The sequence below is a fragment of the Perissodus microlepis genome, chromosome 18 (genome assembly GCF_051167445.1).
Source record: "Perissodus microlepis isolate ML-2025 ecotype Zambia chromosome 18, ASM5116744v1, whole genome shotgun sequence".
NCBI classification, from domain to species: domain Eukaryota; kingdom Metazoa; phylum Chordata; class Actinopteri; order Cichliformes; family Cichlidae; genus Perissodus; species Perissodus microlepis.
Window position 1 is genome coordinate 2,372,648 of NC_140478.1, and position 12,959 is coordinate 2,385,606.

The window sequence follows — 12,959 nt, forward strand, 5'->3', positions numbered from 1 at the left end:
GTGGTGTAGTTGGCCTCATCCAGTAGAGCAAGCCCTCGTGTGATGTATATGGCCTCATCCAGCAGCACAGGCCCTGGTGTGATTAAAATGGCCTCAACCAGCAACACAGGCCCTGGTGTGGGGTAGATGGCTTCAGCCAGAGCCACAGGCCCTGGTGTGGTGTAGTTGGCCTCAGCCAGAGCCACAGAACCTGGTGTGGTGTTGGTGGCCAAAGCCAGGAGCACAGGCCGTGGTGTGTTGTAGATGGCCTCAGCTAGCAGCACAGGACCTGGTGAGGTGGAGGTGGCTTCTTCCTGCAACTCAGGCCCTGGTGTGTTGTAGATGGCCTCAGCCGGAAGCACCGGTCCTCAGCCAGATGCACACGCCCTGGTGTAATTTAGATGACCTATCTTAGCAGCACAGGCCCCGGTGTGGTGCGGATGGCCTCACCTGGCAGCACAAGACATTGCTGAAAACAGCCAAAAGGAATGTCGTTTATGTGCCCTCATTAATGGGCAGCTGCTTTGGGTCTTTCGACACCCTCCTTCTCTGGATCAAAAGCAGTTCAATGACATGAAAAGCTTACAGCACCTGGTATTCCCAGGCGGTCTCCCATCCAAGTACTAACCAAGCCCAACCCTGCTTAGCTTCCGAGATCAGACGAGATCGGGCGTGCTCAGGGTGGTATGGCCGTAAGATGCAGACCTCAGCACAAAGTGTCAATTTATGGAATCAAGTGGTGAGTTGGGCAGTACTTGAAGTTACGAAACACAACCCTCCAATTTAACTACATTGTTAATGGTAACTGCATGGTTGCCTAATACTCTAACCCAAGGACTCAATTTTGCTTTTAACCAGCAGTACAGGCCCTGGTTTGGTGTAGATGGCCTCCACCAGCAGCACAGGACCTGATGTGGTGTAGGTGGCCTCAGCCAGAAGCAAAGGCCCTGGTGGGGTGTATATGGCCTAAGCCAGAGCAACAGGCCCTGGTGTGGTGTAGATGGACTAAGCCAGCAGCGCAAGCCCTCGTGTAATGTAGATGGCCTCAGCTAGCAGCACAGGACCTGGTGAGGTGGAAGTGGCTTCTTCCTGAAACTCAGGCCCTGGTGTGTTGTAGATGCCCTCAGCCAGAAGCACCGGTCCTCAGCCAGATGCAGACGCCCTGGTGTAATTTAGTTGACCTATCTTAGCAGCACAGGCCCCGGTGTGGTGCGGATGGCCTCACCTGGCAGCACAAGACATTGCTGAAAACAGCCAAAAGGAATGTCGTTTATGTGCCCTCATTAATGGGCAGCTGCTTTGGGTCTTTCAACACCCTCCTTCTCTGGATCAAAAGCAGTTCAATGACATGAAAAGCTTACAGCACCTGGTATTCACAGGCAGTCTCCCGTCCAAGTACTAACCAAGCCCAACCCTGCTTAGCTTCCGAGATCAGACGTGCTCAGGGTGGTATGGCCGTAAGCTGCAGACCTCAGCACAAAGTGTCAATTTATGGAATCAAGTGGTGAGTTGGGCAGTACTTGAAGTTACGAAACACAACCCTCCAATTTAACTACATTGTTAATGGTAACTGCATGGTTGCCTAATACTCTAACCCAAGGACTCAATTTTGCTTTTAACCAGCAGTACAGGCCCTGGTTTGGTGTAGATGGCCTCCACAAGCAGCACAGGACCTGGTGTGGTGTAGGTGGCCTCAGCCAGAAGCAAAGGCCCTGGTGGGGTGTATATGGCCTAAGCCAGAGCCACAGGCCCTGGTGTGGTGTAGATGGACTAAGCCAGCAGCGCAAGCCCTCGTGTAATGTAGATGGCCTCAGCCAGAAGCACAGGCCCTGGTGTGGTGTAGTTGGCCTCATCCAGTAGAGCAAGCCCTCGTGTGATGTATATGGCCTCATCCAGCAGCACAGGCCCTGGTGTGATTAAAATGGCCTCAACCAGCAACACAGGCCCTGGTGTGGGGTAGATGGCTTCAGCCAGAGCCACAGGCCCTGGTGTGGTGTAGTTGGCCTCAGCCAGAGCCACAGAACCTGGTGTGGTGTTGGTGGCCAAAGCCAGGAGCACAGGCCGTGGTGTGTTGTAGATGGCCTCAGCTAGCAGCACAGGACCTGGTGAGGTGGAGGTGGCTTCTTCCTGAAACTCAGGCCCTGGTGTGTTGTAGATGGCCTCAGCCGGAAGCACCGGTCCTCAGCCAGATGCACACGCCCTGGTGTAATTTAGATGACCTATCTTAGCAGCACAGGCCCCGGTGTGGTGCGGATGGCCTCACCTGGCAGCACAAGACATTGCTGAAAACAGCCAAAAGGAATGTCGTTTATGTGCCCTCATTAATGGGCAGCTGCTTTGGGTCTTTCAACACCCTCCTTCTCTGGATCAAAAGCAGTTCAATGACATGAAAAGCTTACAGCACCTGGTATTCCCAGGCGGTCTCCCATCCAAGTACTAACCAAGCCCAACCCTGCTTAGCTTCCGAGATCAGACGAGAGCTGGCGTGCTCAGGGTGGTATGGCCGTAAGCTGCAGACCTCAGCACAAAGTGTCAATTTATGGAATCAAGTGGTGAGTTGGGCAGTACTTGAAGTTACGAAACACAACCCTCCAATTTAACTACATTGTTAATGGTAACTGCATGGTTGCTTAATACTCTAACCCAAGGACTCAATTTTGCTTTTAACCAGCAGTACAGGCCCTGGTTTGGTGTAGATGGCCTCCACAAGCAGCACAGGACCTGGTGTGGTGTAGGTGGCCTCAGCCAGAAGCAAAGGCCCTGGTGGGGTGTATATGGCCTAAGCCAGAGCCACAGGCCCTGGTGTGGTGTAGATGGACTAAGCCAGCAGCGCAAGCCCTCGTGTAATGTAGATGGCCTCAGCCAGAAGCACAGGCCCTGGTGTGGTGTAGTTGGCCTCATCCAGTAGAGCAAGCCCTCGTGTGATGTATATGGCCTCATCCAGCAGCACAGGCCCTGGTGTGATTAAAATGGCCTCAACCAGCAACACAGGCCCTGGTGTGGGGTAGATGGCTTCAGCCAGAGCCACAGGCCCTGGTGTGGTGTAGTTGGCCTCAGCCAGAGCCACAGAACCTGGTGTGGTGTTGGTGGCCAAAGCCAGGAGCACAGGCCGTGGTGTGTTGTAGATGGCCTCAGCTAGCAGCACAGGACCTGGTGAGGTGGAGGTGGCTTCTTCCTGAAACTCAGGCCCTGGTGTGTTGTAGATGGCCTCAGCCGGAAGCACCGGTCCTCAGCCAGATGCACACGCCCTGGTGTAATTTAGTTGACCTATCTTAGCAGCACAGGCCCCGGTGTGGTGCGGATGGCCTCACCTGGCAGCACAAGACATTGCTGAAAACAGCCAAAAGGAATGTCGTTTATGTGCCCTCATTAATGGGCAGCTGCTTTGGGTCTTTCAACACCCTCCTTCTCTGGATCAAAAGCAGTTCAATGACATGAAAAGCTTACAGCACCTGGTATTCGCAGGCGGTCTCCCGTCCAAGTACTAAGCAAGCCCAACCCTGCTTAGCTTCCGAGATCAGGCGTGCTCAGGGTGGTATGGCCGTAAGCTGCAGACCTCAGCACAAAGCGTCAATTTATGGAATCAAGTGGTGAGTTGGGCAGTACTTGAAGTTACGAAACACAACCCTCCAATTTAACTACATTGTTAATGGTAACTGCATGGTTGCCTAATACTCTAACCCAAGGACTCAATTTAGCTTTTAACCAGCAGTACAGGCCCTGGATTGGTGTAGATGGCCTCCACCAGCAGCACAGGACCTGGTGTGGTGTAGGTGGCCTCAGCCAGAAGCAAAGGCCCTGGTGGGGTGTATATGGCCTAAGCCAGAGCCACAGGCCCTGGTGTGGTGTAGATGGACTAAGCCAGCAGCGCAAGCCCTCGTGTAATGTAGATGGCCTCAGCCAGAAGCACAGGCCCTGGTGTGGTGTAGTTGGCCTCATCCAGTAGAGCAAGCCCTCGTGTGATGTATATGGCCTCATCCAGCAGCACAGGCCCTGGTGTGATTAAAATGGCCTCAACCAGCAACACAGGCCCTGGTGTGGGGTAGATGGCTTCAGCCAGAGCCACAGGCCCTGGTGTGGTGTAGTTGGCCTCAGCCAGAGCCACAGAACCTGGTGTGGTGTTGGTGGCCAAAGCCAGGAGCACAGGCCGTGGTGTGTTGTAGATGGCCTCAGCTAGCAGCACAGGACCTGGTGAGGTGGAGGTGGCTTCTTCCTGCAACTCAGGCCCTGGTGTGTTGTAGATGGCCTCAGCCGGAAGCACCGGTCCTCAGCCAGATGCACACGCCCTCGTGTAATTTAGATGACCTATCTTAGCAGCACAGGCCCCGGTGTGGTGCGGATGGCCTCACCTGGCAGCACAAGACATTGCTGAAAACAGCCAAAAGGAATGTCGTTTATGTGCCCTCATTAATGGGCAGCTGCTTTGGGTCTTTCAACACCCTCCTTCTCTGGATCAAAAGCAGTTCAATGACATGAAAAGCTTACAGCACCTGGTATTCCCAGGCAGTCTCCCATCCAAGTACTAACCAAGCCCAACCCTGTTTAGCTTCCGAGATCAGACGTGCTCAGGGTGGTATGGGCATAAGCTGAAGACCTTAGCGCAAAGTGTCAATTTATGGAATCAAGTGGTGAGTTGGGCAGTACTTGAAGTTATGAAACACAACCCTCCAATTTAACTACATTGTTAATGGTAACTGCATGGTTGCCTAATACTCTAACCCAAGCACTCAATTTAGCTTTTAACCAGCAGTACAGGCCCTGGTTTGGTGTAGATGGCCTCCACCAGCAGCACAGGACCTGGTGTGGTGTAGGTGGCCTCAGCCAGAAGCAAAGGCCCTGGTGGGGTGTATATGGCCTAAGCCAGAGCCACAGGCCCTGGTGTGGTGTAGATGGACTAAGCCAGCAGCGCAAGCCCTCGTGTAATGTAGATGGCCTCAGCCAGAAGCACAGGCCCTGGTGTAATTTAGATGACCTATCTTAGCAGCACAGGCCCCGGTGTGGTGCGGATGGCCTCACCTGGCAGCACAAGACATTGCTGAAAACAGCCAAAAGGAATGTCGTTTATGTGCCCTCATTAATGGGCAGCTGCTTTGGGTCTTTCGACACCCTCCTTCTCTGGATCAAAAGCAGTTCAATGACATGAAAAGCTTACAGCACCTGGTATTCCCAGGCAGTCTCCCATCCAAGTACTAACCAAGCCCAACCCTGATTAGCTTCCGAGATCAGACGAGATCGGGCGTGCTCAGGGTGGTATGGCCGTAAGCTGCAGACCTTAGCACAAAGTGTCAATTTATGGAATCAAGTGGTGAGTTGGGCAGTACTTGAAGTTATGAAACACAACCCTCCAATTTAACTACATTGTTATTGGTAACTGCATGGTTGCCTAATACTCTAACCCAAGCACTCAATTTAGCTTTTAACCAGCAGTACAGGCCCTGGTTTGGTGTAGATGGCCTCCACCAGCAGCACAGGACCTGGTGTGGTGTATATGGCCTAAGCCAGAGCCACAGGCCCTGGTGTGGTGTAGATGGACTAAGCCAGCAGCGCAAGCCCTCGTGTAATGTAGATGGCCTCAGCCAGAAGCACAGGCCCTGGTGTGGTGTAGTTGGCCTCATCCAGTAGAGCAAGCCCTCGTGTGATGTATATGGCCTCATCCAGCAGCACAGGCCCTGGTGTGATTAAAATGGCCTCAACCAGCAACACAAGCCCTGGTGTGGGGTAGATGGCTTCAGCCAGAGCCACAGGCCCTGGTGTGGTGTAGTTGGCCTCAGCCAGAGCCACAGAACCTGGTGTGGTGTAGGTGGCCAAAGCCAGGAGCACAGGCCGTGGTGTGTTGTAGATGGCCTCAGCTAGCAGCACAGGACCTGGTGAGGTGGAGGGGGCTTCTTCCTGCAACTCAGGCCCCGGTGTGTTGTAGATGGCCTCAGCCGGAAGCACCGATCCTCAGCCAGATGCACACGCCCTGGTGTAATTTAGATCACCTATCTTAGCAGCACAGGCCCCGGTGTGGTGCGGATGGCCTCACCTGGCAGCACAAGAAATTGCTGAAAACAGCCAAAAGGAATGTCGTTTATGTGCCCTCATTAATGGGCAGCTGCTTTGGGTCTTTCAAAACCCTCCTTCTCTGGATCAAAAGCAGTTCAATGACATGAAAAGCTTACAGCACCTGGTATTCCCAGGCGGTCTCTCATCCAAGTACTAACCAAGCCCAACCCTGCTTAGCTTCCGAGATCAGACGAGATCGGGCGTGCTCAGGGTGGTATGGCCGTAAGATGCAGACCTCAGCACAAAGTGTCAATTTATGGAATCAAGTGGTGAGTTGGGCAGTACTTGAAGTTACGAAACACAACCCTCCAATTTAACTACATTGTTAATGGTAACTGCATGGTTGCCTAATACTCTAACCCAAGGACTCAATTTTGCTTTTAACCAGCAGTACAGGCCCTGGTTTGGTGTAGATGGCCTCCACCAGCAGCACAGGACCTGATGTGGTGTAGGTGGCCTCAGCCAGAAGCAAAGGCCCTGGTGGGGTGTATATGGCCTAAGCCAGAGCAACAGGCCCTGGTGTGGTGTAGATGGACAAAGCCAGCAGCGCAAGCCCTCGTGTAATGTAGATGGCCTCAGCTAGCAGCACAGGACCTGGTGAGGTGGAAGTGGCTTCTTCCTGAAACTCAGGCCCTGGTGTGTTGTAGATGCCCTCAGCCAGAAGCACCGGTCCTCAGCCAGATGCACACGCCCTGGTGTAATTTAGTTGACCTATCTTAGCAGCACAGGCCCCGGTGTGGTGCGGATGGCCTCACCTGGCAGCACAAGAAATTGCTGAAAACAGCCAAAAGGAATGTCGTTTATGTGCCCTCATTAATGGGCAGCTGCTTTGGGTCTTTCAACACCCTCCTTCTCTGGATCAAAAGCAGTTCAATGACGTGAAAAGCTTACAGCACCTGGTATTCGCAGGCGGTCTCCCGTCCAAGTACTAACCAAGCCCAACCCTGCTTAGCTTCCGAGATCAGACGTGCTCAGGGTGGTATGGCCGTAAGCTGCAGACCTCAGCACAAAGTGTCAATTTATGGAATCAAGTGGTGAGTTGGGCAGTACTTGAAGTTACGAAACACAACCCTCCAATTTAACTACATTGTTAATGGTAACTGCATGGTTGCCTAATACTCTAACCCAAGGACTCAATTTTGCTTTTAACCAGCAGTACAGGCCCTGGTTTGGTGTAGATGGCCTCCACAAGCAGCACAGGACCTGGTGTGGTGTAGGTGGCCTCAGCCAGAAGCAAAGGCCCTGGTGGGGTGTATATGGCCTAAGCCAGAGCCACAGGCCCTGGTGTGGTGTAGATGGACTAAGCCAGCAGCGCAAGCCCTCGTGTAATGTAGATGGCCTCAGCCAGAAGCACAGGCCCTGGTGTGGTGTAGTTGGCCTCATCCAGTAGAGCAAGCCCTCGTGTGATGTATATGGCCTCATCCAGCAGCACAGGCCCTGGTGTGATTAAAATGGCCTCAACCAGCAACACAGGCCCTGGTGTGGGGTAGATGGCTTCAGCCAGAGCCACAGGCCCTGGTGTGGTGTAGTTGGCCTCAGCCAGAGCCACAGAACCTGGTGTGGTGTTGGTGGCCAAAGTCAGGAGCACAGGCCGTGGTGTGTTGTAGATGGCCTCAGCTAGCAGCACAGGACCTGGTGAGGTGGAGGTGGCTTCTTCCTGAAACTCAGGCCCTGGTGTGTTGTAGATGGCCTCAGCCGGAAGCACCGGTCCTCAGCCAGATGCACACGCCCTGGTGTAATTTAGATGACCTATCTTAGCAGCACAGGCCCCGGTGTGGTGCGGATGGCCTCACCTGGCAGCACAAGACATTGCTGAAAACAGCCAAAAGGAATGTCGTTTATGTGCCCTCATTAATGGGCAGCTGCTTTGGGTCTTTCAAAACCCTCCTTCTCTGGATCAAAAGCAGTTCAATGACATGAAAAGCTTACAGCACCTGGTATTCCCAGGCGGTCTCCCATCCAAGTACTAACCAAGCCCAACCCTGCTTAGCTTCCGAGATCAGACGAGAGCTGGCGTGCTCAGGGTGGTATGGCCGTAAGCTGCAGACCTCAGCACAAAGTGTCAATTTATGGAATCAAGTGGTGAGTTGGGCAGTACTTGAAGTTACGAAACACAACCCTCCAATTTAACTACATTGTTAATGGTAACTGCATGGTTGCTTAATACTCTAACCCAAGGACTCAATTTTGCTTTTAACCAGCAGTACAGGCCCTGGTTTGGTGTAGATGGCCTCCACAAGCAGCACAGGACCTGGTGTGGTGTAGGTGGCCTCAGCCAGAAGCAAAGGCCCTGGTGGGGTGTATATGGCCTAAGCCAGAGCCACAGGCCCTGGTGTGGTGTAGATGGACTAAGCCAGCAGCGCAAGCCCTCGTGTAATGTAGATGGCCTCAGCCAGAAGCACAGGCCCTGGTGTGGTGTAGTTGGCCTCATCCAGTAGAGCAAGCCCTCGTGTGATGTATATGGCCTCATCCAGCAGCACAGGCCCTGGTGTGATTAAAATGGCCTCAACCAGCAACACAGGCCCTGGTGTGGGGTAGATGGCTTCAGCCAGAGCCACAGGCCCTGGTGTGGTGTAGTTGGCCTCAGCCAGAGCCACAGAACCTGGTGTGGTGTTGGTGGCCAAAGCCAGGAGCACAGGCCGTGGTGTGTTGTAGATGGCCTCAGCTAGCAGCACAGGACCTGGTGAGGTGGAGGTGGCTTCTTCCTGAAACTCAGGCCCTGGTGTGTTGTAGATGGCCTCAGCCGGAAGCACCGGTCCTCAGCCAGATGCACACGCCCTGGTGTAATTTAGTTGACCTATCTTAGCAGCACAGGCCCCGGTGTGGTGCGGATGGCCTCACCTGGCAGCACAAGACATTGCTGAAAACAGCCAAAAGGAATGTCGTTTATGTGCCCTCATTAATGGGCAGCTGCTTTGGGTCTTTCAACACCCTCCTTCTCTGGATCAAAAGCAGTTCAATGACATGAAAAGCTTACAGCACCTGGTATTCGCAGGCGGTCTCCCGTCCAAGTACTAAGCAAGCCCAACCCTGCTTAGCTTCCGAGATCAGGCGTGCTCAGGGTGGTATGGCCGTAAGCTGCAGACCTCAGCACAAAGCGTCAATTTATGGAATCAAGTGGTGAGTTGGGCAGTACTTGAAGTTACGAAACACAACCCTCCAATTTAACTACATTGTTAATGGTAACTGCATGGTTGCCTAATACTCTAACCCAAGGACTCAATTTAGCTTTTAACCAGCAGTACAGGCCCTGGATTGGTGTAGATGGCCTCCACCAGCAGCACAGGACCTGGTGTGGTGTAGGTGGCCTCAGCCAGAAGCAAAGGCCCTGGTGGGGTGTATATGGCCTAAGCCAGAGCCACAGGCCCTGGTGTGGTGTAGATGGACTAAGCCAGCAGCGCAAGCCCTCGTGTAATGTAGATGGCCTCATCCAGAAGCACAGGCCCTGGTGGGGTGTATAAGGCCTAAGTCAGAGCCACAGGCCCTAGTTTGGTGTAGTTGGCCTCATCCAGCAGCGCAAGCCCTCGTGTGATGTATATGGCCTCATCCAGCAGCACAGGCCCTGGTGTGATTAAAATGGCCTCAACCAGCAACAAAGGCCCTGGTGTGGGGTAGATGGCTTCAGCCAGAGCCACAGGCCCTGGTGTGGTGTAGTTGGCCTCACCCGCAGCACAGGTCCTGATGTGGTGTACATGGCCTCAGCCAGAAGCACAGGCCCTGGTGTGGTGTAGTTGGTCTTAGCCAGCAGCACAGGACCTGGTTTGGTGGAGGTGGCCTAGGCCAGAAGCACAGGCCCTGGTGGGGTGTAGATGGCCTAAGCCAGAGCCACAGGCCCTGGTGTGGTGTAGATGGAATCAGTCAGCAGCGCAAGCCCTCGTGTAATGTAGATGGCCTCAGCCAGAGCCACAGGCCCTGGTGTGGTGTAGTTGACCTCATCCAGCAGCGGAAGACCTCTTGTGATGTATATGGCCTAAGCCAGAGCCACAGGCCCCGGTGTGGTGTAGATTGCCAAAGCCAGAAGCACAGGCCCTCGTGTGGTGTAGTTGGCCTTAGCCAGCAGCACAGGACCTGGTTTGGTGGAGGTGGCCTAGGCCAGAAGCGCAAGCCCTGGTGTGTTGTAGTCAGCCTCAGGCAGCAGCACAGGCCCTGGTGTGGTGTAGGTGGCCAAAGCCAGGAGCACAGGCGGTGGTGTGTTGTAGATGGCCTCAGCTAGCAGCACAGGACCTCGTGAGGTGGAGGTGGCTTCTTCCTGCAACTCAGGCCCTGGTGTGTTGTAGATGGCCTCAGCCGGAAGCACCGGTCCTCAGTAAGATGCACACGCCCTGGTGTAATTTAGATGACCTATGTTAGCAGCACAGGCCCCGGTGTGGTGCGGATGGCCTCACCTGGCAGCACAAGACATTGCTGAAAACAGCCAAAAGGAATGTCGTTTCTGTGCCCTCATTAATGGGCAGCTGCTTTGGGTCTTTCAATACCCTCCTTCTCTGGATCAAAAGCAGTTCAATGATAAGAAAAGCTTACAGCACCTGGTATTCCCAGGCAGTCTCCCAACCAAGTACTAACCAAGACCAACCCTTCTTAGCTTCCGAGATCAGACGAGAGCGGGCGTGCTCAGGGTGGTATGGCCGTAAGCTGCAGACCTCAGCACAAAGTGTCAATTTATGGAATCAAGTGGTGAGTTGGGCAGTACTTGAAGTTACGAACACAACCCTCCAATTAAACTACAGTGTTAATGGTAACTGCATGCTTTCCAAATACCCTAACTAAAGGACTCAATTTAGCATTTAACCATCAGCACAGGCCCTGGTGTGGTGTCGATGGCCTCCACCAGCAGCACAGGACCTGGTGTGGTGTAGGTGGCCTCGGCCAGAAGCACAGGCCCTGGTGGGGTGTAGATGGCCTAAGCCAGAGTCACAGGGCCTGGTGTAGTGTAGATGGACTCATCCAGCAGCGCAAGCCCTCGTGTGATGTATATGGCCTCATCCAGCAGCACAGGCCCTGGTGTGATTAAAATGGCCTCAACCAGCAACACAGGCCCTGGTGTGGGGTAGATGGCCTCAGCCAGAGCCACAGGCCCTGATGTGGTGTAGATGGCATCAGCCGCCAGCACAGGTCCTGACGTGGTGTTCATGGCCTCAGCCAGAAGCACAGGCCCTGGTGTGGGGTAGTTGGATTAAGCCAGCAGCGCAAGCCCTCGTGTAATGTAGATGGCCTCAGCCAGAAGCACAAGCCCTGGTGTGGTGTAGTTGGCCTCATCCATTAGCGCAAGCCCTCGTGTGATGTCCATGGCCTCATCCAGCAGCACAGGCCCTGGTGTGGTTAAAATGGCCTCAACCAGCAACACAGGCCCTGGTGTGGGGTAGATGGCTTCAGCCAGAGCCACAGGACCTGGTGTGGTGTAGTTGGCCTCAGCCAGAGCCACAGGCCCTGGTGTGGTGTAGATGGCCAAAGCCAGGAGCACAGGCCGTGGTGTGTTGTAGATGGCCTCAGCTAGCAGCACAGGACCTGGTGAGGTGGAGGTGGCTTCTTCCTGCAACTCAGGCCCTGGTGTGTTGTAGATGTTGTCAGCCGGAAGCACCGGTCCTCAGCCAGATGCACATGCCCTGGTGTGTTGCAGTCAGCCTCAGCCAGCAGCACAGGACCTGGTTTGATGGAGGTGGCCTCAGCCAGAAGCGCAAGCCCTGGTGTGTTGCAGTCAGCCTCAGCCAGCAGCACAGGACCTTGTGTGGTGTAGGTAGCCAAAGCCAGGAGCACAGGCCGTGGTGTGTTGTAGATGCCATCAGTCAGAGCCACAGGCCCTGGTGTGGTATAGTTGGCCTCAGCCGCCAGCACAGGTCCTGATGTGGTGTACATGGCCTCAGCCAGAAGCACAGGCCGTGGTGTGGTGTAGTTGGCCTTAGCCAGCAGCACAGGACCTGGTTTGGTGCAGGTGGCCTCAGCCAGATGCGCAAGCCCTGGTGTGTTGCAGTCAGCCTCAGCCAGCAGCACAGGACCTGGTGTGGTGTAGGTGGCCAAAGCCAGGAGCACAGGCCGTGGTGTGTTGTAGATGGCCTCAGCTAGCAGCACAGGACCTGGTGAGGTGGAGGTGGCTTCTTCCTGCAACTCAGGCCCTGGTGTGTTGTAGATGGCCTCAGCCGGAAGCACCGGTCCTCAGCCAGATGCACACGCCCTGGTGTAATTTAGATGACCTATCTTAGCAGCACAGGCCCCGGTGTGGTGCGGATGGCCTCAGCCGGCAGCACAAGACATTGCTGAAAACAGCCAAAAGGAATGTCGTTTATGTACCCTAACCCAAGGACTCAATTTAGCATTTAACCAGCAGCGCAGACCCTGGTGTTGTGTAGATGGCCTCAACCAGCAGCACAGGACCTGGTGTGTTGTAGATGGCCTCAACCAGCAGCACAGGACCTAGTGTGGTGTAGGTGGCCAAAGCCAGGAGCACAGGCCGTGAATTGTTGTAGATGGCCTCAGCCGGTCCTCAGGCAGAAGCACACGCACTGGTGTAATTTAGATGACCTATGTTAGCAGCACAGGCCCCGGTGTGGTGCGGCTGGCCTCGACCGGCAGCACAAGATATTGCTTAAAATAGCCAAAAGGAACGTCGTTTATGTGCCCTCATTAATGGGCAGCTGCTTTGGGTCTTTCAACAGCCTCCTACTCTGGATCAAAAGCAGTTCAATGACATGAAAAGCTTACAGCACGTGGTATTTCCAGGAAGTCTCCCATCCAAGTACTAACCAAGCCCAACCCTGCTTAGCTTCCGAGATCAGCCGTGTTCAGGGTGGAATGGCCGTAAGCTGCAGGCCTCAGCACAAAGTGTCAATTTATGTAATTAAGTGCTGAGTTGGGCAGTACTTGAAGTTCCAAACACAACCAATTCAACTACAGTTTTAAAGGTAACCGCATGGTAACAGCCCCGCTGGTTTAGAAACTTA

The 12,959-nt window shown here is 54.0% G+C and overlaps 5 non-coding genes and 7 pseudogenes across 5 annotated transcripts; all 12 read right to left on the bottom strand.

Moving 5' to 3' along the window:
• Positions 1–558: 558 nt before the first annotated feature.
• Positions 559–677, bottom strand: LOC146367011 (5S ribosomal RNA). The gene has a single exon (XR_014798348.1). It is a non-coding gene; the product is annotated as a 5S ribosomal RNA (ribosomal RNA).
• A 656-nt stretch (positions 678–1,333) lies between these two features.
• On the bottom strand, positions 1,334–1,442 carry LOC146367012 (5S ribosomal RNA; annotated as a pseudogene).
• A 929-nt stretch (positions 1,443–2,371) lies between these two features.
• LOC146367013 (5S ribosomal RNA) lies at positions 2,372–2,490 on the bottom strand. Its single transcript, XR_014797998.1, has one exon. It is a non-coding gene; the product is annotated as a 5S ribosomal RNA (ribosomal RNA).
• Positions 2,491–3,419: 929 nt separating this feature from the next.
• LOC146367014 (5S ribosomal RNA) lies at positions 3,420–3,528 on the bottom strand (annotated as a pseudogene).
• A 929-nt stretch (positions 3,529–4,457) lies between these two features.
• Positions 4,458–4,566, bottom strand: LOC146367015 (5S ribosomal RNA; annotated as a pseudogene).
• Positions 4,567–5,124: 558 nt separating this feature from the next.
• LOC146367016 (5S ribosomal RNA) lies at positions 5,125–5,243 on the bottom strand. Its single transcript, XR_014797874.1, has one exon. It is a non-coding gene; the product is annotated as a 5S ribosomal RNA (ribosomal RNA).
• An 890-nt stretch (positions 5,244–6,133) lies between these two features.
• Positions 6,134–6,252, bottom strand: LOC146367017 (5S ribosomal RNA). Its single transcript, XR_014797935.1, has one exon. It is a non-coding gene; the product is annotated as a 5S ribosomal RNA (ribosomal RNA).
• A 656-nt stretch (positions 6,253–6,908) lies between these two features.
• LOC146367018 (5S ribosomal RNA) lies at positions 6,909–7,017 on the bottom strand (annotated as a pseudogene).
• Positions 7,018–7,946: 929 nt separating this feature from the next.
• Positions 7,947–8,065, bottom strand: LOC146367019 (5S ribosomal RNA). Its single transcript, XR_014798000.1, has one exon. It is a non-coding gene; the product is annotated as a 5S ribosomal RNA (ribosomal RNA).
• Positions 8,066–8,994: 929 nt separating this feature from the next.
• Positions 8,995–9,103, bottom strand: LOC146367020 (5S ribosomal RNA; annotated as a pseudogene).
• A 1,435-nt stretch (positions 9,104–10,538) lies between these two features.
• LOC146367021 (5S ribosomal RNA) lies at positions 10,539–10,657 on the bottom strand (annotated as a pseudogene).
• A 2,056-nt stretch (positions 10,658–12,713) lies between these two features.
• LOC146367022 (5S ribosomal RNA) lies at positions 12,714–12,822 on the bottom strand (annotated as a pseudogene).
• Positions 12,823–12,959: the final 137 nt, after the last annotated feature.